Source organism: Somniosus microcephalus, chromosome 34 (genome assembly GCF_052327205.1).
Source record: "Somniosus microcephalus isolate GS21.2 chromosome 34, FLI_Smic_1.0, whole genome shotgun sequence".
Classification (NCBI taxonomy): domain Eukaryota; kingdom Metazoa; phylum Chordata; class Chondrichthyes; order Squaliformes; family Somniosidae; genus Somniosus; species Somniosus microcephalus.
This window is the reverse complement of record NC_141020.1, coordinates 13,199,514-13,222,125: the sequence shown is the minus strand read 5'-3', so window position 1 is coordinate 13,222,125 and position 22,612 is coordinate 13,199,514. Positions and strand designations below refer to the sequence as shown.

The following is a 22,612-nucleotide window of genomic DNA, read 5'->3' as shown; positions in this document are numbered from 1 at the left end:
GTGGTTGGCGGACGGGACTCGGGGTGGTTGGCGGACGGGACTCGGGGTGGTTGGCGGACGGGACTCGGGGTGCTTGGCGGACGGGACTCGGGGTGCTTGGCGGACGGGACTCGGGGTGCTTGGCGGACGGGACTCGGGGTGCTTGGCGGACGGGACTCGGGGTGCTTGGCGGACGGGACTCGGGGTGCTTGGCGGACGGGACTCGGGGTGGTTGGTGGACGGGAGTAGCTGGGTTTCGGACAAGTTGGAGTTTCTGGAGGAGAAGCAGCCGGAGAGGAGGGCAATGGAAAATCAAGTGTTAGAGGAGTGTTGTCCAATTCATTAGCCCCTGGCCTTTTGGAAAATTCCCAATTTCCCATCTGTCTAATTGGGAATCCAGATTTTTTTTCATTGTTGAGCGCTTGAATGGTGGTGGGTGGTAAGTACTATACACGTGAAGTACATCTCACTCTGTGTGTGTGTACACAGTGTAGCTGTAGACACACCTGTGGCGAGTCAGCAACTTCTGTTGAACAACGCTGGGCTCGAGCATTAGGGTTTTGGCAGCAGAGGGACTGGAGATGAGAGCATAAGAAATAGGAGCAGGAGTCGGCCATTCGGCCCTTCATGCTTGCTCCACCAGTCAATCAGATCATGGCTGATCTTCTACCTCATCTCCACTTTCCTGCATTATCTCCACATCCCTCGATATACTTGCATTGGAGGCAGTTCAGAGACGATTCACTCGGTTGATTCCTGCAATGAGGGGGTTGACTTATGAAGGAAGGTTGAGCAGATTGGGCCTATACTCATTGGAATTTAGAAGAATGAGAGGGGACCCAAGGCGCTTTACAGCCAATGAAGAACTTTTTGAAGTGTAGTCGCTGTTGTAATGTAGGAAAGGCGGCAGCCAATTTGCGTACAGCAAGCTCCCACAAACAGCAATGTGATGAGGACCAGAGAATCAGTTTTTAGTGGTGGTTGAGGGATAAATATTGACCAGGACACCAGGGAGAACTCCCCTGCTCTTCTTCGAAATAGTGCTGTGGGATCTTTTAAGTCCACCTGAGAGAGCAGACGGGGCTTCGGTTTAACATCTCATCCGAAAGACGGCATCTCCGACAGTGCGGCGCTCCCTCAGCACTGCACTGGGAGCATCGGCCTAGATTTTTGTGCTCAAGTCTCTGGAGTGGGACTTGAATCCACAAACTTCTGACTCAGAGGCGAGGGGGCTGCCCTCTGAGCCACGGCTAAAAAGTCATTTCCACGTGCGGGCAGGGGGAGCAGGGTAAGCTATCGGCATCTGCCGATTGTGAGCGGGAGGTGGGGTGGTGAAATTTGCCCAGTCATTCCTTGCCAGAGGGCGATGGGCTTTGCCCTGTGGGAGGTGGCAAGCGCTGTAACCCAACAGGAGATTGGGGGGGGGGGGAGGCAGAAATTGTGAAGTTAAAGGCAAAATTACTAGGAAAGAAAGCCCGGCGTTGAGATAAAAGAACGTATGCACAAAAGATTACTGAACAGCCGTGTGCCATGCTGATGTGAGCCGGTTATCAACAGGTAAATCCCTCGGTTTGGGGTGTTGCCCATCTGTTTTGGCAACAGACAGCAGTGTTCGAAACCTCGGCTGCGGATGAAAGCGTCTGATCCCCAGCCAACCGCTGCAGAATTTCCAGGAATTTCATTTCAGGTTTTAATGTTTTAAAAAAAATGTATTCTTGGGATGTGGGCGTCGCTGGCGAGGCCCAGCATTTATTGCCCATCCCCTAATTGCCTTCGAGAAGGTGGTGGTGAGCCGCCTTCTTGAACCGCTGCAGTCCGCGTGGTGAAGGTGGAAGGTGCTCCCACAGTGCTGTTAGGGAGGGAGTTCCAGGATTTTGACCCAGCGACGATGAAAGATCGGCCGATATATTTCCAAGTCAGGATGGTGTGTGACTTGGAGGGGAACTTGGAGGTGGTGGTGTTCCCGTGCGCCTGCTGCCCTTGTCCTTCTAGGTGGAAGAGGTCGCGGGTTTGGGAGGTGCTGCCGAAGAAGCCTTGGCGAGTTGCTGCAGTGCATCTTGTAGATGGTACACACTGCAGCCACGGTGCGCCGGTGGTGGAGGGAGTGAATGTTTAAGGTGGTGGATGGAGTGCCACAACGTTTAACTGTTCCTCCCTACATTGTACAGAAGCCATTTGCGTAACTCCCGAGGAGAATTTGTCTCCCGGGATATTTCCCTAACAAAGTAGGAAGTGCGGTAGTGGCCCGGCAAGGATGGTGCAGACTGCTGCACGGGGGTGGAGAGCGTCGAGGGTGGGAGGAAGCTGTGTTCCCCGCCCCCTCCCCTCACTCAGTGATGCGGCCTCTCTGCTTCCTCTCTCCCTTGGCTTATTTTGAGTAACTTCTGTGTAAACAGTTCTGTGACCCACGTGACTCCATGTGGTGTACCTTTCTGTTTTTCTTGTGGGTTATTTACCGGACTTGGTGTCGAACCGTCTGCTCTTTTAGAAGAAACCTGCACAAACATCTAACCAGCCGCATGCTATTCTATTCTTGCTCAGAATTGCGTGCATGTTTGTGTGTGTGTGTGCTTTTCTTCTTGACAGTTTTGCTTCCCCGGGAGTGCTCGTTCTGACTCGCGCACCTCCCAGCACAGTACTGAGGGAGTCTTTCGGATGAGACATTAAACCAAGACCCCATCTGTCCTCTCTCTCTCTCTCTCAAAAGATCCCACGTCACTATTCAAAGAATAGCAGGGGAGTTCTCCCCGGTGTCCTGGGGCCAATATTTATCCCTCAATCAACATCACTAAAATAGATGATCTGGTCATTATTTCATTGCCTCCTCCGGCACCTCGTCCTGAGTGGCGGCTCCTCCTCGTCGTGTCACTCCACAGACGCTGGGTGCTGGCTGGCTCTTCGACTGTGAGAGGCAGCACGGCTGACCCTGATTGAGCCCTCGCCCGCTATCGACACGGTGTGGCCCTTTCCAGTGAGGGTCAGCGGACAACGAGCAGGGCTGAGGCCCGGTGTGGCATCTGACTGCTGCGATCGGCACGCGCCAGGACTGCAACTTGGCGACGTCTTGCTCTGTGGCTCAGCTATTTAGTGTATAAGCTCATTGAGCCATCAGGAGAGCCGAGACGGTTTCTATTCTTGTGTAGAGCTGCACACTCTTTCTAAGAATGCACAAACGTTTGCCTGTATGTAACCAATGACATGCAGCCCGCTGACTGTCTGCCTAGCTTGGAATGCGCTTCAAGGAACTGAGCACCATAAATATAAAACTTGCCTAAAGAAAGACTTGTATTTCTACCGCGCCTTTCACGACCTCAGGACGTCCCAAAGCGCTTTACAGCCGGTGAAGTACTTTTTGAAGTGTGGCAATGTCGGAAACTGCAAGGATCCACAAACAGCAATGAAATAATGACCAGACCATCTATTTTAGTGATGTTGATTGAGGGATAAATATTGGCCCCAGGACACCGGGGGTAACTCCCCTGCTAGTCTTTGAATAGTGACGTGCATCTTTTACGTCCACGAGAGAGAGAGAGAGAGAGAGAGAGAGGGCAGATGGGATCTTGGTTTAATGTCTCATCCGAAAGACTCCCTCAGTCTCATTGTGCTGGGAGTCTCATTCACCCTGAGCTTCCCCAACAGTAGGGGGAATTGCCCGTAGAGGTAGGCCACAAGTCCCAACTTCAGTCTCTAGTCTCTGCAGAGGTTGGGTTTGCTGATCGCAACAGCAACGAGCAGGATGCTGCAGTTAATCTCTGTATCGTTGCCCCCCCCCCCCCCCCTCCCAAAGTTGCTCACTGAGGACATCATTGGGTTTGCTGACAGCTGCCCCACCCAGTTGAATAGTCCGTTGCCATTCACTGCTCATACTCACACATGGGCTGGAAGTGTTGGATCCCTGGCATTCCTAGAACTATCACAGCTGGAGTCTGTGCCTACAGGTGAAAATCGGAAAATTAAGAGTCGACCCCGATTTGTAAATGATTTTTTCTTCTTTTAGGTTTGTCTGCGTCATCCAGAACTCCCCGACAGAGAGGGTGGGCGAATGGTTCTGAGCTGGGCCCCGAGGAGGTAGGTGAGCTCGCTCTCTCTCTCTCTCGCTCTCTCGCTCTCTCTCTTTTAATCCTTCTCTCAGTGCACTTGGTCAGGACTGGTGACCATCCCCTGTGCCAGCCTCGGGGATGTGTCTACATGTCCCACAAACTTGGGCCCAGTTTGTACCCGGAATGTGGATATGGATGAGGCCCACGTTATCACTCCTGCAGTCTCTTTCTCTTCTTTCCCCCCCCCCCCCCCCCCCCCCCCCCAACAGCCCACCATCACATCCACGTATCAATAATTCTTTGCCTCCAGTGTGACCGTCCCTTTTGTTTTCCTGAGAGTGCCACGTTTGATGCCGCGGGCGTAAGTCCGGTAGGAAGCGGCGAGGCTGCTCCAGCCGCCCGGTGACCCGATAGCAAGCAGCTCTTATCCCGTGTCTGAGCAGCACTCGAACCTGCTCCCCCCCCAATCCCCGTCTCCAAGAGGTGCTTTATTGGCTCATGTTGGCAGCCCACTTTGCGCCAGTTTCCTGAACTTGGATGAAGAACAAGGAGGAAAAGATGCTTAACCCTGGGGACCTCATCTCTGGGGGTGGGGCAGGGGGTGAAGGGGGAAGGACGTGTTGAGGTTTTCTTGCATATGGAGAAGTTGGATCCAGTAATTTTCCTGGTACAGAATTCAAGAATGAGGGGCCCCTGAGATGTTACAGTCCCAGAATCACGGTAAGGGAGCTGATGGGAGGTTTGAAGGATAGGTTCGAGGGGCTAATGCCCTTCTCCTGCCCAAAACATGTTTGCGTTGCCTTTTACCTGGGCCTTTAAGAGCTCTTGGGAAGTAATCTGAGCAAAGTTTGTTTGTGCCTCGTTAGCATCGTGAAGCTTGCACTGTGGTAACAGGAGGGGAGGAGAATGTTGTATCTGACAAACTAGCCGCAGTGTCTGTCTTGTCTTGTTTACATCAACTCTGAAAAGGTGAGTAACCCGGAGGAAGCGCCATGGCCCCCAGTGGCAGGTGACCACCCAGGTTGAGAAGGGAGAAGATCGGCTAAATCAGGAATAGTAAAGAAAGGCCCGCACCTATCTAGCGCCCTTCACTACCTCAGGATCTCCCAAAGCACTTTACAGCCAATGAAGCGTGTCACTTTGTAATACAGGAAACTCTCGATTTACCGGCACCCAAACAACCGGAAATCTCGGTTAACCGGCAAAATTCAGGAGTAGGTTCAGTTTTTCTTCATATTAGTGGCTGTTTCTTGATTCTTGACTGTGTAATCGGGGGTTCCTGCACTTGTTGCTAAGCAACGGGGACGCTTGGTCTGTGGCCGGGGTTCTTGCAGCTGTTGCTAAGCAACAGGGAAGCCTGGATTTGTTGCTGTGTACGGGGCTCTCGTACCTTTTAACTATAACTCTCTGTAATCCGGACTTTTTGATAAACCGGCACCACGCCGGTCCCGTCGGTGCCGGATAAAGAAGAGTTTCCTGTATATGAAACACGGCAACAAATTGGCGCATGGCAAGGTCCCGCTCTCTCTTTGTGATGTTGATTGAGGGATAAATATTGGCTAGGATACCGGGGTGAACTCCCCCTGCTCTTCCAGCAGAGCCGTGGGATCATTTACGTTCATCTGAGGGGGCAGGCAGGTTTAATGTGTCATCTGAAAGACGGCATCTCTGACGGTGCGGCACTCCCTCAGTACTGCGCTGAGAGTGTCAGCCTTACTTTTTGTGCTCAAGTCTCTGGGGGTGGGAGTTGAACCCACAACCTTCTGACTCCGAGGCACGAGTGCTACCCACTGACGCACTGCAAACGTTTACCCGTCACGATGTAGTTGCAGGCCTCCTGCCACTGATGGTGCTGTTGCACCTCCCATTCCTGTCTCCACAAACTCCCCTAATCTTTGGCCTCTTGCCCCGTTCTAGGCCCACTGCCTGCTCCTCCCTAACCGAGCTCGAGCCTTCCGGAGGACGCCTCGAAGCCGGACTTCTCTGCTGCAAACTGTTGAAGCAGAATCCACAGATTCTTTTCGAAGGGAATTCGACAGACGTTTGGGGGCGGTGCGGGGGACCCCATATTGAGGGGTAATGGGGGAGCAAGTGGGAATACGGGATTAGACTAGGTGGTTCAGGGAGAAATATCATGGTGCAGAAAAGAGAAAGAAAGAAAGACTTGCATTTATATAGCACCTTTCACATCCACCGGACATCCCAAAGCACTTTACAGCCAGTGAAGTACTTTTTTGAAGTATAGTCACTGTTGTAATATAGGAAACGCAGCAGCCAATTTACGCACAGCAAGCTCCCACAAACAGCAATGTGATAATGACCAGATAATTTGTTTTTAGTGATGTTGATTGAGGGATGAATATTGGCCCCAGGACACCGGGGAGAACTCCCCTGCTCTTCAAAACGGTGCCGTGGGATCTTTTCCGTCCACCTGAGAGGGCAGACGGGGCCTCAGTTTAACGTCTCACTCGAAGGACAGCACCTCCGACAGTGCGGCACTCCCTCAGCACTGCACTGGGAGCGTCGGCCTCGATTTTTGTGCTCAGGTCTCTGGAGAATAGGGGCTGGGTGGCCATTCTGTGTTGGCACGTTCTCCGATTCTGCGGTGTCAGCACCTGTAGTGTGGTGACCTTCTGTAAGCTGGCGCGATGTGCCTGTTTCACCTTGATTGGTATCGAGAGGCAAAGAAATAGTGATGCTTGATCATCACTCTGGGGGTCATCGGTGAGGGTTTGGCTGTAAAGAAGTGGGAGGTGGTCTGGTTTAAGGATCTTTGCAAGAGCTTTCCTCCCCTTTTCCTGGCACCTTTCTCCCTTCCCTCCGAAGGCACCAGCTCCTTGTCGGGGCGCAGCGCAATGGGCGGTGTCCCTCTGCACCTTTCCCGAATGGCCAGTCACGCGCGAACCGCGGCACTGAGCCCGGCAGGCATTTTGGCTGTGGGAAGGCACCGCGGCTCAATCCGATCCCGCCCTCGCCCAATGCCCGCGTGTCCCGGATAGATCAGGAATGCTCGAACGGTGCGGATGTGAAATGGAGAATCAGTCCCGGAGTCCTTCCTGAGGAAGTTCACTCTGTGAAGAAGTGGCTACAGGAAAGTCAGAAACAGGTGGTGAGCTACCTATTTCTGAATTTCTGAAAGTGTTGAGGCACTTCCTTCGGCAGCAGCAGAGTAAGTTCACACAGTACCTATCTGAATCTTTCCCAGACAACCTCCAAAGCCGAGCTGCTTATTTAATATTTTATGGACTTTGTTTCGCTTTTGTTCGCAAAAGGAGGAGACTGTTCGGCCCATCACGCCTGTGCTGTGGTTTAACGATGAAAATGTGTTGTTGTATTCTTGGGATGTGGGCGACGATGGCGAGGCAACAGTGACTTTGCATTTATGTAGCGCCATTAATGTAGAAAAGCTGTGAGCCGGCGCAGGCTCGCTGGGCCGAATGGCCTCCCTCTGTGCTGTAAGATTCTACAAACGAAAAGCCCCAGGGCGCTTCACAGAAGTGTAAATTGACGTCGAACCAAAGGACATAATTGGGAGTGGTAAGTAAAAGTTTAGTCACCAGAAGTGTGTTTTAAGGAGGGCCCGAAATGGGGGAGGTGTTTAGCGAGGGAGTTGCAGAGTGTGAACGGCTGAAGGTGGAGGGAAGGGTCTGGAGGATGCACAAGAGGCCAGGGCTGGAGGAGGTTAGAGATGGAATTCCAAGGTTGAGAATTTTAAATTGGAGGCATTGAGGAACCGGGGGCTAATGTAGGTCAGCGAGCACTAGGGTGATGGGTTAGTGTGGTAAAGGATAAGGGCAGCAGAGTTTTCGATGAACTGGAATCTTATGGAGGCTGAAGGGATGTAATCTGTCACCCCTGATCCCGTCTAACTTTTACCGCTGCACGATAGAGAGCATCCTGACGAACTGTATCACAGTATGGTATGGCAGCTGTAGCTACTATGACCGGAAAGCCCTGCAGCGGGTAGTCAAAACTGCCCAACGCATTACCGGCACCCGGCTACTGACCATAGAGCACATATACCAGAAACACTGTCTACGGAGGTCACGGTCCATCATCAAAGACCCTACCCACCCCAGCCACAGTCTGTTCGCCCTCCTGCCATCTGGGAGACGCTACAGATGCATTCGCACCCGAACGACCAGATTTAGGAACAGCTTCTTTCCCAGGGCTGTCATCCTACTGAACTCCACAAATAAACTCTAAAGCCTGCACATCTGCCAATGCACTTTATTATGGTTATGTTTATGTTAATGTATTACAAGCCAAATGTATGTTGAATGTTTAAATGTCTTAATCCAAATGTGCACTCTCGGGAGCCGCAAGCCTACATTTCGTTGTACTGCACTTGTGCACTAACAATGACAATAAAAGTTAATTTGATTTGATTTGGGGATGGGAGGCCTGGAGATGATTGGAATACTTTAGTCTGGAGGTGATGGCGGTATGGATGAGGGTTTCAGCAGCAGATGGGCTAAGACGGGCGATGTTACGGAGGTGGAGGTCAGCGGGCTTTGCGATGGAGCGGACGTGGGGTCAGACGCTCAGCTTGGGGTTGAACAGGATTTTGAGGTTGCAAACAATCTGGTTCAAGCAGAGGCCGTGGCCAGGGAGGGGGATGGAATCACTGGCGGGGGCAGAAGACAATCGCTTCAGTCTTTCCCAGTGTTTAACTGGAGGAGATTGCAGCTGGTCGAGGGCTGGATGCTGGAAACGCAGGCTAACGACACGGAGGGGTGGCTGAGAGCTGGTGGAGAGGTAGAGCTGGGTGCGCCGCCTCTGCGTGTGGAAGCTGAGCACACGTCTTCAGATGGTGCCGCCAAAGGGGCAGCATGTCCACGAGGACTAGGAGAGGCTCAAGAATAGGCTCTTGGGAGGCTGCCGAGGTAGCAGTATGTGGGCAGGGAGAGAAGCCATTGCAGGAGATGCTCTGCTATAATTGGGCAGGGAAGAGTGGAACCATAGAAGAGTAGTGCCACTGATTGGGCAACGGGGGAGAGATGATGGAGGAGGAGGAGGAGGAGGAGGTTGACCATGTCAAAGGCTGAAGACTGGCCGAGGAGGGACAGTGCACCACGGTCACAGTCACACAGGACGTCGTTTGTGACATCAATTAGGACCGTTTCAGTGCTGTAACTGGGCGGAAAGCTGATTGGATAGATTCAAACATGGAGCTACGGGAAAGATGTGCACGGGAGGCGCAAACACGTTAAAGGACCTCGGAGAGCAATATTCGTTGGCCCCAGGCATTGAGTCAACCCTGTGTTGTTGGACTGGTCACGAAGGTGATGAGGGAGAACCAGTGGATGTGGCATATTTGGACTTTCAGAAGGCTTTCGACAAAGTCCCGCATAAGAGATTAGCATGCAAAGTTAAAGCACATGGGATTGGGGGCAAGGTACTGACTTGGATAGAGTACTGGTTGGCAGACATGAAGCAAAGAGTTGGAATAAACAAGTCTTTTTTCGAGTGGCAGGCAGTGACTAGTGGGGTAACGCAGGGATCGGTGCTAGGACCCCAGCTATTCACAATATATATTAATGATCTAGACGAGGAAACTAGATGTAATATCTCCAAGTTTGCAGAGACACAAAGCTGGGTGGGCGTGTGTGCTGTGAGGAGGATGCAGAGAAACTCCAGTATGATTTGGACAGGTTGGGTGAGTGGGCAAATGCATGGCAGATGCAGTATAATTTGGATAAATATGAGGTTATCCACTTTGGTGGCAAAAACAGGAAGGCAGATTATTATCTGAACGGCGATAGATTGGGAAAAGTGGAGGTGCAACGAGACCTGGGTGTCCTTGTGCACCAGCTGAAGGTAAGCATGCAGGTGCAGCAGGCGGTTAAGAAGGCAAATGGTATGTTGGCCTTCATAGCGAGAGGATTCGAGTACAGGAGCAAGGATGTCTTGCTGCAGTTGTACAGGGCCTTGGTGAGACCTTGAGTATTGTGTGCAGTTTTGGTCACCTTATCATAGAAACATAGAAGATAGGAGTAGGCCATTCGGCCCCTCGAGCCTGCTCCGCCATTTAATGAGATCCTGGCTGATCACCCAAATTCAGTACCCTGTCCCTGCCTTCTCCCCATATCCCTTGATCCCTTTAACCTTAAGAAATATATCTACCTCCTTCTTGAATATATTTAATGAATTGGCCTCAACTGCCTTCTGTGGTAGAGAATTCCACAGGTTCACCACTCTCTGGGTGAAGAAATTCCTCCTCATCTCTGTCCTAAATGGCTTACCCCTTATCCTTAGACTGTGACCCCTGGTTCTGGACTCCCCCGCCATCGGGAACATCCTTCCTGTGTCTAGTCCTGTTAGAATTTTATAAGTTTCAATGAGATCCCCCCTCATTCTTCTAAACTCCAGCGAATATAAGCCCAATAGACTCAATCTCTCTCATACGTCATTCCTGCCATCCCAGGTATCAGTCTGGTGAATCTTCGCTGCACTCCCTCCTTGGCAAGAACATCCTTCCTCAGATAAGGCGACCAAAAGTGCACACCAAACTAGGTGGGTGCGGTTCTGCCGGTGCCAGGAAGGGGAGGGGGTCTTCCATGCCAGGGGTCGTAGTTACCCGGTATCTGGGGAGTGATGGCGGGGGCGGAGATGGGTTTGTGCCATTGCCGGGGGGGGGGGGGGGTCACGGCTACCCGGGGGTGGGAGGGGGAGGTGGGTGGGGGGATGTGGTGGTGGGGAGGTGGGTTGTGCGGTTCTGCCGGGAGAGGTGGGATGTGGTTCTGCCATTGCCAGGGGGGTGGGAGGGTAGTGTGGTTCTGCCGGTGCCAAGGGAGCCAGTTAGAACCATTGAGAGGTTAATCGGGTCTCCTGTACTTAGCCATCCCCATCGCTGGTGGCACAGCATTCAGCTACACCAGCAAGTTCCTGGAACCCCCCTCCCTGAGCCTGCCATCCTGCTCTCTCCACAGTCTCTGCAGTTTCTCAAAGCCAATCTCTTCGATTGGGCATTCAGCCACCTCTCCTGCTGCTTGACACCCATTTCTTCAACTTCCGATTTGGTTGGGGGTCGGTGTGGCGGTGGTGGGGGGGGAAGGAAAGGGAGACTATGGCCTACTGGGTCGCTTGTGCCCGGTATCCTAGCTGGATCTACAGCAGCACTGGTGAAGCTGTTGAACCAAGAGCAGGGGAAGGATTCTATTCGTACAGCACCGCACAATTTGCCTGCGGAACAGGGAGTGACTGAGGCGAACCGCGGAGATGCATCTAAGGGGGGAAGCTACACGAGGGAGAAAAGAATAAGATATACTAATAGGGTGAGAGGAGGCTCGTGTGGAGCATTAACGTCAGTCTGGACCAGTTGGGCCGAATGGCCTGTTTCTGTGCTGTAAGTACGATGTGAAGCAGATAAGGTCATTTGCTGCATTAAAGACAGACTTGCATTTCTGTAGCGCCTTTCACGACCTCAGGACGTCCCAAGCGCTTTACAGCCAATGAAGTACTTTTTGAAGTGTAGTCACTGTTGTGACGTAGGGAACGCGGCAGACGATTTGCGCACAGCAAGATCCCACACACAGCAATGAGATAATGACCAGATCATCTGTTTAGTGATGTTGATTGAGGGATAAATATTGGCCCCAGGACTCCGGGGATAACGCGCCCCCCCCTGCTCTTCTTCGAAATAGTGGCCGTGGGATCTTTTATGTCCACCTGAGGGGGCAGACGGGGCCTCGGTTTAACGTCTCATCCGACAGTGCAGCGTTCCCTCAGTACCGCACTAGGGTGTCCGCCTCGATTTAAACCCACAATCTTCTGACTCAGGCGAGGGTGCTACCCACTGAGTCACAGCTGACTCGAAAGGAGGTAAAACTAGTTACTCAGTGACTGACAGCAAAGCGGGGAAATCCCTTAAATATACAGTGAAAACCTTCGGTTACGTGACTGGGTCAAACCACAGGATAAGTGAGTGTAAAGTCCCCCTCCATGTTAATTTGTGTTGTCTTGTCACCAGATTTGGCCCCTTTGATTGTCGAGTTTCCATGACTACGGTGTTGCTGCGCAACCGCTGCATGCACCCGCTGCATCTGTGCCTTTCTCTCGAGTCCCCGCGACTCTTTGTTTGGAGTGAGTGCTATGACACCGGGGAGAACATCCTTGTTTTTCTTCGAAATAATGCCATGGGATTTTTGACATCCACCCGAGAGGTCCACCATAATGTCTCATCCGAAAGACGCCACCTCCCGACAGTGTAGACGCCGAGAGGCTGTTTCCCTTGGCTGCAGAGTCTAGGACTAGGGGGTCACAGTCTCGGGATAAGGGGTCGGCCATTTAAGACTGAGATGAGGAGGAATTTCTTCGCCCAGAGGGTTGTGAATCTTTAGAATTGTCTGCCCCAGAGGGCTGTGGATGCTGAGTCGTTGAGTATATTCAAGGCCGAGATCGCTAGATTTTTGGACTCTGGGGGAATCAAAGGATATGGGGATCGGGCGGGAAAGTGGAGTTGAGGTGAACGATCGACCGTGAACTTGTTGAATGGCGGAGCAGGCTCGAGGGGCCGAGCGGCCTACTCCTGCCCCTGATTATTATGTTCTCAGCCGTGGCACTGGGAGTGTCTGCCTGGGTGACGTGCTCAAGCCGCTGGAGTGGGGCTTGAACCCACGACCTTCTGTCTCGGAGAGCGCCAGCTACTGAGCTGGCACTTTGCCTGGGGGTGAGGGGAGGGAGGGAGGAGGCCAATTGTCGCACCGTCCGTTGCCTCATCTCAAATAAGCCTCGGCCCTTCCGCTGGACTACACCGCGGAGCGGGGCCTGTGATTTCAGGCCTGGTGGTGTGAAGGCCAAGCGGGGAAAGACAGGAACACCACCCCCCCTCCCACCACCTTCAGCCTCATCGATTTCTTTCTCCGCACCGAGGTAAATATTTGAAGGCAGCTGCGGCGAGCAGGCGTTGGCCAGCTCTTGTTCGCTTTGCTGCCGCCTCTTGTTTGCTCTCCCACACGCCCCCCCCCCCCCCCCCCGTGCCCGACCCAGTGTTTGCTCTGAGCGTTGCTTGTTTGCCTGGCCAGGGCTCGGGCTCCGAGCATGTGCAGTGGCAGCTACTTGCCTGCGAGGCCATGCTGCCGAGCCGAGCAGCCACATCGGATGGGGGGGTAGGGGGGGAAAGAGGGCAACGGTTGCGCGGCTCCAGGTCCGTGTGCGGACGGCTGGCTGGCTGGCAGGGGAAGCGCAGCTTTGCAGTGAGTCTTGTATTTGCCTGACGGTCGGGTTATGTAGCACTTCTCTCCCTCGTTGTACCTGTAGCCACCCCACCCCCCCCCCCAAATTAAGTTGCTGTTGGCAACGGTTTCTTGCCAGTCACTGTTATGATGAGTAAATATAAATGGATTTGGGACCTTAGAGCAGTTCAGGGCTCAGTTACTTTTAGACTTTCAGTGAAGCAGTCACTTTAATTCAGCGGCTGCGACACTCACAAGCTGGCAATGCTGCTCACTGCAATTCAGGGTAACCCTGTGCTATGTAAATAAGAGAGTGAGCCAGACAGGAATCGAGAGAGAGAGAATGGCAGCTCTCTGGACTGTCTTGTTGTTTGGTTTTGAAAAGCAGGAAGTGAAGACTGAGCTTCCGTCCTCCTTAGACACAGTCAGACACACAGGCCCAGGTCGTAGACAAGCTGGACCCCCCCCCCCCCCCCCCCCAAAGTCATGCTGAGGCAGGAACTCTCCCCTCCCTTCCCCCTCCGGCCGTACTCATAGATATGCAGTAATCGCTCCCCTCCCCCTCAGGTCATACACAAGCAGGCCCTACCCCCGCCCTCAGCCAGAGATATGCAGGACCTTTCGCCAGCCCCCCCCCCCCCCCCGGTCTCTCTCGCTCTCTCATGCACACACTATTCTCCGTGCTGAGCCCTCTTCTTTCAGGCACCCCACCCCCCCCCCCCCCCCAAATGCTCCGCCTGGCTCCCACTCCGAATCCTGAAATCCCCCTTGCTGTCCCGTGTTCTTCCCACCCAACCCCCCCCCCCCCCCCCCACAACACTTCATACGAGACTGCTGGCTGTCTCCATTCAGGATATGAATCTGTTGTTCCTGGCTGCAGTCACTGCTTCAGTCCACCCTCTGCGTAAAGTATTGTACCTCCTCAAACTCTCGGCAGCGAGCGAGGCTCCTCTCCTCCCTTCGGCGTACCCGCACTGGCAGAGTCACCGGGCTGGGCGAAATCCGTGCGCGGCACCGTTACTTTGTAGTAATTTCTCCTCTTTCCCCCCGCCCACTCCCTTATCCTTGAGGTGTGGACCCACCAATGCAGACCGAGCCCAGCTCGATCCTGGCTTGCCCCCCCTGACACCGCATGGACTGGAAATGGAAATAAAGCCTGTCTAACTTAGTATTGTACTGTGAGGGTGTGGGGTGGGGGGGGTGGAGGCGGAGGAGAGAGACACGCACTGATGACGGTCCCAGTATCTCACTGACCGAGATCAGATCGAGCTGCCTCTGTCGCTTGCTGTTTTCCCTCAGTCTGTGGAACGAGTGCAGCCCAATCCTGGTGGGTAGTGGGAGGGAGCTGGCTGCCCTTGGACCCGCCCAGGCCTTGCGTGAGTGATCCTGGGTCTTGTCGAGGCCTCTCCGTGCCCGAGCCCGCCCGACAGCGGCCCGCTCTCGAAGCCTGACCGATACCTGCCGCTCTCCGAGCTTTTAATATCACAAATAGCAGGCTGTACGTTCCTAGTTTTTCATTTCTACTCAATTCCTCCGCGCATTTTTAACATTTCTGCTTGTGCTTATTAAAGGGGTTCCTCAAAACTGCCCCTCGCCCTGTTCAATAGGACTATTCCTGATCTAACGTTCCTCAATACTGCCCCTCGCCCTGTTCAATAGGACTATTCCTGATCTAACGTTCCTCAATACTGCCCCTCACCCCGTTTGATAGGATTATTCCTGATCCTTTGGTTAAGATACAGATCCACCATGATCTAATTGAATGGCGGGGCAGGCTCGAGGGGCTGAATGGCCTGCTCCTGTTCCTATACGGCGATGACTGATTTCCACCTTTCTGTTTCAGCTGATGAGTTCAATGTTTTTCTTCAGCATCGCCCACCGTTCAATCAGGGGGAGTGGGCGATCGGAGTTGGAGCCCAGCACCGTGAGTGAACTGGCCAGGGCAGACAGTTACCCAGGGGTTACTGGCTGTCAGTAATTACTGAGCCCGGCACCGTGAGTGAACTGGCCCCTGAAGAGTTGTACAGTAAAGGCTAACAAAGCCTACCCCTGCGAGCATGTTAGGTTGACAGCGGAGGCAGGTCGGATGCTGGCTGAGCCTCCCCCCCCCCCCCCCCCCCACCCCCCCTCTCCTCCTTCAAGACGCTCCTTAAAACCTATCTCTGACCAAGCTTTTGGTCACCTGTCCTGATATCTCCTTATGTGGCTCGGTGTCAAATTGTGCCTGATCACGCTCCTGTGAAGCTCCTTGGGATGCTTTACTACATTAAAGGCGCTATATAAATGTAAGTTGTGTGAGGGTGGATTAACCTCAGTAGGGACACAGTAACAAGGATTTTCAGTGTCTGAACATCAGGGCGTGTTAATTGACTCCTTGCGTGTTTGGGGTTGGGACATAGCACCCTGATAAAGTTGTAATTTTTACTGAAATCTCTTTTTTTTTAATTCATTCTCGGGACGTGGGCATCGCTGGCAAGGCCAGCATTTATTGCCCATCCCTAATTGCCCTTGAGTGGCTTGCTAGGCCATTTCAGAGGGCAGTTAAGAGTCGACCACATTGCTGTGGGTCTGGAGTCACATATAGTCCAGACCGGGTAAGGACGACAGATTTCCTTCCCGAAAGTGAACCCAGATGGGTTTTTACGGCAATCTGATAGTTTCATGGTCACCATTACTGATACTAGCTTTTTATTGTAGATTTATTTAATTAAGTGAATTTAAATTCCCCCCAAGCTGCCATGCACTCTTGTTCATTGGCCTGGATTATTAGTCCAGGCTTCTGGATTACTAGCTCAGTAACATTAGCACTATGCCACCGCTCCCTTATTTAAACGTGATCGCAGTTCTCTTTTTCAAAGTCCGATTTTAAAGTGGACTCTGCATCATGTAACAAAAAAAAACCCAAATACCGCAGGTACTGGAAATCTTAAGAAAAACAGCGGGAAATGCTGTCAGCGCTGAGCAAGCCGGGCGGGGTCTGCTACGAAAAGGAAAATCTGATCGTTTCAGGCACGGCCCTTCACCAGAATCTGATCATCTTGTCGATGAGCTGCTTGTAAGTCGGAGCGAGAGGAGAAAAACATCAGAAAAGAGCGAGAACGAGCTGTGAAGTGATTGGGTGGAGCACAGGAGCTGCCAGAGGTGGTAATAGCGGGAGACAAAAAGGAGGCAGGGTGAGAGAAATTAGTGGCATAGAAGGCCAATGCGGGAGACCCAGAGAATGTGCGAATGGTTCAAACAGGCTAGCCCAGTTGGAGAAAGGGAGCATGTAGACCTGACGGGGTGGTGCAGGCTCCAGCGGCCCAGGAGTCTGACGGAAGGAGGAGGTAAGCCAGCACCACGATACCGACCAGGACTCTCCATCCCAAACCTGCCTGCTCCCGAAATGCTGGTGCACCCCTCCTACTTTTCCAGGTCTTATTGCCCGGGGGGAAAAAGTCGCTGTGTTTGCTTGTTGGAATTGTTCTCCTTCGAGCAGAGAAGGCTACAGGGGAAATTTAATAGAGGCGTTCAAAATTGCTGAGAATTTTGTTAGCGTAAATAAGGAGAAACTGGCAGGAGGGGCGGTAACCAGAGGACACCGATTTAAGACCATTGGCAAAAGAACCAGAGGGGGAGATGAGAATGTGTTTTTTTTTAACGCAGTGAGTTGTTGTGATCTGGGATGCGCTGCCTGAAATTCAATAACTTTCAAAAGGGAATTGGATAAATACTTAGAGGAAAAATTTGCCGGGGAGAAGAGATGGGCGAGTGGGATTAACTACACCGCTCTAAGCCGGCCCAGGCACGGTGGGCTGAATGGCCTGTGCTGTATGATTGTACGATCGGATGTTGAAGCACAGGTCGATGGGGCTTGCAGGTATATGAACGGTTCCATCAGGGTCCAAGAACAAGTGTTTGCCAGGCCTCTGTTATCTGTTCTGATTAGTATAGGACTGGACAGACTAGATGCAGGAAGGATGTTCCCGATGGTCGGGGGAGTCCAGAACCAGGGGTCACAGTCTAAGGATAAGGGGTAAGCCATTTAGGACTGAGATGAGGAGGAATTTCTTCACCCAGAGAGTGGTGAACCTGTGGAATTCTCTACCACACAAGGCAGTTGAGGCCAATTCATTAAATATATTCAAGAAGGAGTTAGATATATTTCTTAAGGCTAAAGGGATCAAGGGATATGGGGCGAAAGCAGGGACAGGGTACTGAGTTTGGATGATCAGCCATGATCGCATTGAATGGCGGAGCAGGCTCGAGGGGCCGAATGGCCTACTCCTCCTATCTTCTATGTTTTTATGTCTTTCTCGCACCCCCTCGCTCCGTTCGAAGGTGCTGATTCGTGCTGGGATGCAGTGCCATGGCTGCCTGTGGCCCTCCGCCGCTTTGCCTGCACAGTGGGCGTTGGGCTGTTCGACAGTGGGAGCAGCGCACCCATGTTCCCGCAGGGGGGTGGGGGTGGTGACTGGGTTGTGACCAGGAGCAGGGTCCCCATTGCAGTCTTGGCACAGGCCAGGATCAAAGATGGGAGGTTTAACTGCGCAACGGTGCTGCTCTGGGCAGTGACCTTGCACGCGATCCGCAGGGGAGCCTCCGGACGAATAAGGCCCCGCGGCGCAGTCGCTAGGGGGGATGGCTGCGTGCAGGCAGCGGGGGACGCTCTGCTTGGCAGTTTCTGACGGAACGGTTTCACCCGGTATGTTTGGGTTTGGTTCTTCCAGCCTGGTAGTGGGTTGTGAGTCTTGAAGTGCAGCTGCTGAGCAGAGTTGGATGCAAGCTTGGGGCAATCCATCATCCTCGGTGTTGAAGAGTGTCGGATTAGCAGGGAGCAAGACGAGAGGAAAAGGGGATTTAAAAAAAATGTAACAACGAAGGAAAATGACCTTTTGAAACGAAATAGGACTTCCAGTGTGCGAGTTTGGCCATTAGGCCTTTTAATTAGTTGAGGATCACTGTCTAACTTTCTGCTGCGCGCGGCCCTGTGTTTGCGCCCGCCCCATGTTTGCTACAGCACCTTCCGTGCAGTGCTTTATATAGTCAGTTTTTGCAATGTTAAAGCGTTAAATCCAGGAACTGCAAAGGATGTGGTGACTTGTTAGAAAATGAAAACACATTGTACTTCCTCTTTTCGAGTGTGCAGAAGGTTCGAGCATAGAGAGAGCTCGGCTATTCATGATGAAAGCGCCAGGCTGCGTGCACGTTGATTTGTGTTAACGAATATTCCAGCTATTTAGCCGGTGAAGATCGCAGGGATTGTGTTTGAACAGAACGCACTCGGGAGATACTCCCAGCTTTGTCAATCATCTGAGCCAGTCTGTGGGGCACTTGGGCTGAAGGCTGCTGAGAGTTTGCACCGTGCAGCAGTGTCTTCTTTCCTCTGCCCCTTGCAAAGGGTTGACATTCCTCCCGCCTCCCCCCCCCCCCCCCCCCCCCCCCCCCATGTCACTCCTGCTATGACTTTAGGAATGTTTGGCTTCCTGGAAATGATTCCTGGCTCCCTGTGAGCGTGCCTTCCCAGTCCTCAAAAGCAGGCCGAATCGAATCCGAATGGTCGGACTGGCTTCTCCAGCACTGGTCAGGCTCGAGCTTGGGGGTGGGGGGTGCTGTAGTCATCCAATGCTGGTATTCCCAGTGTATCTGTATTGCTCATTGCTGCACTCCCTAGTTTCAAAAATAAAAGGATTGTTTTTCTTCTTTGCTCTTGTGTTTGGAAGCGCTCCTTGTATTCAGGACCTGCTTGGGGGCCTGATTTAAAGGGCTTTTCTGTTTTTAAAGGGGATGTTTGTTCTCGGTTTAGGTGTCAGCCGTGGCTCAGTGGGTGTCGCGCCCTCGCCTCTGAGTCAGAAGGTTGTGTAGGTTCAAGCCCCACTCCAGAGACTCGAGCCCATAATCCAGGCTGACACTCCCAGCTCCAGTGCTGAGGGAGCGCTGCACTGTCAGAGGTGCCGTCTTTCGGATGAGACGTTAAACCGAGGCCCCATTTGCCCCCCTCAGTTGGACGGAAAAGATCCCATGCCGCTATTTTGAAGAGCAGCAGGATTGTGGAACCTTGCTGTGCGCAAATTGGTTGTTGTCACAACAGTGACCACACTACAAAAGTACTGCATTGGCTGTGAAGAGCTTTGGGATGTCCTGATCTTGTGAAAAGCGCTGTAGAAATACAAGCCCTCACCAATCTACCTGTCGCAGATGCATCTGTCCATGACATTATTGGCAGAAGCGACCATCGCACAGTTCTTGTGGAGACAAAGCCCCGTCTTCACATTGAGGACACCCTCCATTGTGTGGTGTGGCACTACCACCGTTCCGAATGGGATAGATTCCGAACAGATCTAGCAGCTCAAAACTGGGCATCCATGAGGCGCTGTGGACCATCAGCAGCAACAGAATTGTATTCCACCACAATCTGTAACCTCATGGCCCGGCATATCCCTTGCCATCAAGCCAGGGGACTAACCCGGGTTCAATGAGGAGTGCAGAAGAGCATGCCAGGAGCAGCACCAGGCGTACCTAAAAATGAGGTGCCAACATGGTGAAGCTGCAACACAGGACGATGTGCATGCTAAACAGCGGCGGCAGCAGCACCCTATAGACCGATCTAAGTGATTCCACAACCAACAGATCAGCTCAAAGCTCTGCAGTCCTGCCACATCCAGTAGTGAATGGTGGTGGATGATTAAACAACTAATGGGAGGAGGAGGCTTCATGAACATCCCCATCCTCAATGATGGTGGAGCCCAGCATGTGAGTGCAAAAGACAAACCTGAAGCGTTTGCAACCATTTTCAGCCAGAAGTGCCGATTGGATGATCCCACTTGGCCTCCTCCTGACGTCCCCACCATCACAGAAGCCAGTCTTCAGCCAATTCGATTCACTCCACGTGATATCGAGAAACGGCTGAGCGCACTGGATACAGCAAAGGCTATGGGCCCTGACAATATCCCGGCTGCAGTGCTGAAGACGTGCTCCAAAACTAGCCGTGCCTCTGCCAAGCTGTTCAGTACAGCTACAACGCTGGCATCTACCCGACCATGTGGAAAATTGCCCAGGTATGTCCTGTCCACAAAAAGCAGGACAAATCTAATCTGACCAATTACCGCCCCATCAGCCTACTCTCAATCATCAGTAAAGTGATGGAAGGTGTCGTTGACAGTGCTATTAAGTAACACTTACTCACCAATGCTCAGTTTGGATTCCACTAGGACCACTCGATTCCAGACCTCATTACAGCCTTGGCCCAAACATGGACAGAAGAGCTGAATTCTAGAGGTGAGGTGAGAGTGACTGCCCTTGACATCAAGGCAGCATTTGACCAAAGGAGCCCTAGCAAAATTGAAGTCAATGGGGGCGGGGGGGAACTCTCCACTGGCTGGGGTCATACCTAGCACAAAGGAAGATGGTTGTGGTGGTTGGAGGCCAATCATCTCCACCCCAGGACATCGCTGCAGGAGTTCCTCGGGGCAGTGTCCTAGGCTCAACCATCTTCAGCTGCTTCATCAATGACCTTCCCTCCATCATAAGGTCAGAAGTGGGGATGTTCTCTGATGATTGCACAGCGTTCAGTTCCATTCGCAACTCCTCAGATAATGAAGCAGTCCGTGCCCGCATGCAACAAGACCTGGACAATGTTCAGGCTTGGGCTGATAAGTGGCAAGTAACATTCGTGCCAGGCAATGACCATCTCCAACAATAGGGAGTCTAGCCACCTCCCCATGACATTCAACAGATTACCATCACCGAATCCTCCATCAACATCCTGGGGAGGTCACCATTGACCAAAAATTAACTGGACCAGCCACATAAATACTGTGGCAACAAGAGCAGGTCAGAGGCTGGGTATTCTGCAGCGAGTGTCTCACCTCCTGACTCCCCAAAGCCTTTCCACCATCTACAAGGCACAAGTCAGGAGTGCGATGGAATACTCTCCACTTGCCTGGATGAGTGGAGCTCCAACAACACTCAAGAAGCTTGACACCATCCAGGACAAAGCAGCCCGCTTGATTGGCACCCCATCCACCACCTTCAACATTCACTCCCTCCACCACCGGCGCACCGTGACTGCAGTGTGTACCATCTACAAGATGCACTGCAGCAACTCGCCAAGGCTTCTTCGACAGCACCTCCCAAATCCGCAACCACTACTGTCTAAAAGGACAAGGGCAGCAGGTGCATGGGAACGCCACCCCCTCCAAGTCACACACCATCCTGACTTGGAAATATATCGGCCGTTCCTTCATCGTCACTGGGTCAAAATCCTGGAACTCCCTCCCTAACGGCACTGTGGGAGCACCTTCACCACACGGACTGCAGCGGTTCAAGAAGGTGGCTCACCACCGCCTTCTCAAGGGCAACTAGGGATGGGCAATAAATGCTGGGCCTTGCCAGCGACGCCCACATCCCGTGAACGAATTAAAGCAGTTAGAATTGTGCCTTTTGAATTTGAGTTGGAAGCTGTGGTTGAATTCTGTGTAAGAGGAACATGTCAGAGTGAAAGAGTGAGTCATTGTTGAGGCAGACTGGTGTTTCCATTTTTAGCATCATTTTAATGCATTGTGCGTTAAGATCACAGCCGTGCTTTTCAAATCCAGATTTGTTTATAGGGGATTTGCATGTAGGGATTAAGTCGAAACCGGACGCTAGCCTGGACTCTGCCGGATTAAACCAAAATCATCCACACTCTGGGATTTGTCAGTGCCGTTGTGGGTACAGGCCGCAGCTTAGTCAGAGTGTTGGTACTAATAACAATGGCATCATTGTATTTAGGCCAATGCGCCTAAATGTTGTGGGATAATTGTAATTCATCCCCTCAGATTCCTTCCACTGTCAGTATTTTACCCCTGTGAGCGTGTGTTGTAGAGAATTTTGAAGTTTAACAAGGAAAGACTGTTTCCTGTGGGAAGTCAGAGACGGGTCAGTAGTTCAAAATGATCAGAGAGAACAAATTTAGCCAAAAGTTCTTTAAACGCAGGGTTGATAGAGCATTGTTACCCGCCCCATTTCTTACTTGACTCGTCCCCATGTCCCTACTCTTCTCTTCTCTGCCCCCAGCCCCCCCCCCCCCCCCCCAGCCCCCCCAAACAACCTGGGAGAGGGGCAACCTGTCACAAACTTACTTCTGATCCCTCAAAGGCAATTGGGCAAACTCCCGAGAAACCATTGCATCTTTTAAGGAAAGAGAAATGAAAGACTTGCATTTATATAGCGCCTTCCACTACCTCAGGTGTCAGCCGTGGCTCAGTGGGTGGCGCTCTCGCCTCTGAGTCAGATGGTTGTGGGTTCAAGTCCCACTCCAGAGACTCGAGCACAAAAATCCAGGCTGACACTCCCAGTGCAGTGCTGAGGGAGTGCTGCACTGTCGGAGGGGCCGTCTTTCGGATGAGACGTTAAACCGAGGCCCCCGTCTGCTCTCTCAGGTGGACGTAAAAGATC

General features: G+C 52.4%; 1 protein-coding gene across 3 annotated transcripts in view; it reads left to right on the top strand.

Moving 5' to 3' along the window:
* Positions 1 to 22,612, top strand: part of LOC147096775 (RAC-beta serine/threonine-protein kinase) — a 109,369-nt gene that overhangs the window by 41,529 nt on the left and 45,228 nt on the right. Inside the window, exon 2 of one of the 3 annotated variants that reach the window (XM_085973394.1) lies at positions 3,977 to 4,047. The exons of 1 other annotated variant lie outside the window; for it this stretch is intronic. The gene's annotated coding sequence lies outside the window, so the exon portion shown is untranslated. Of the gene's footprint in view, positions 1 to 3,976; positions 4,052 to 22,612 lie in introns of all 3 variants that reach the window. One more of the 3 variants, XM_085973395.1, reaches the window with a different exon arrangement.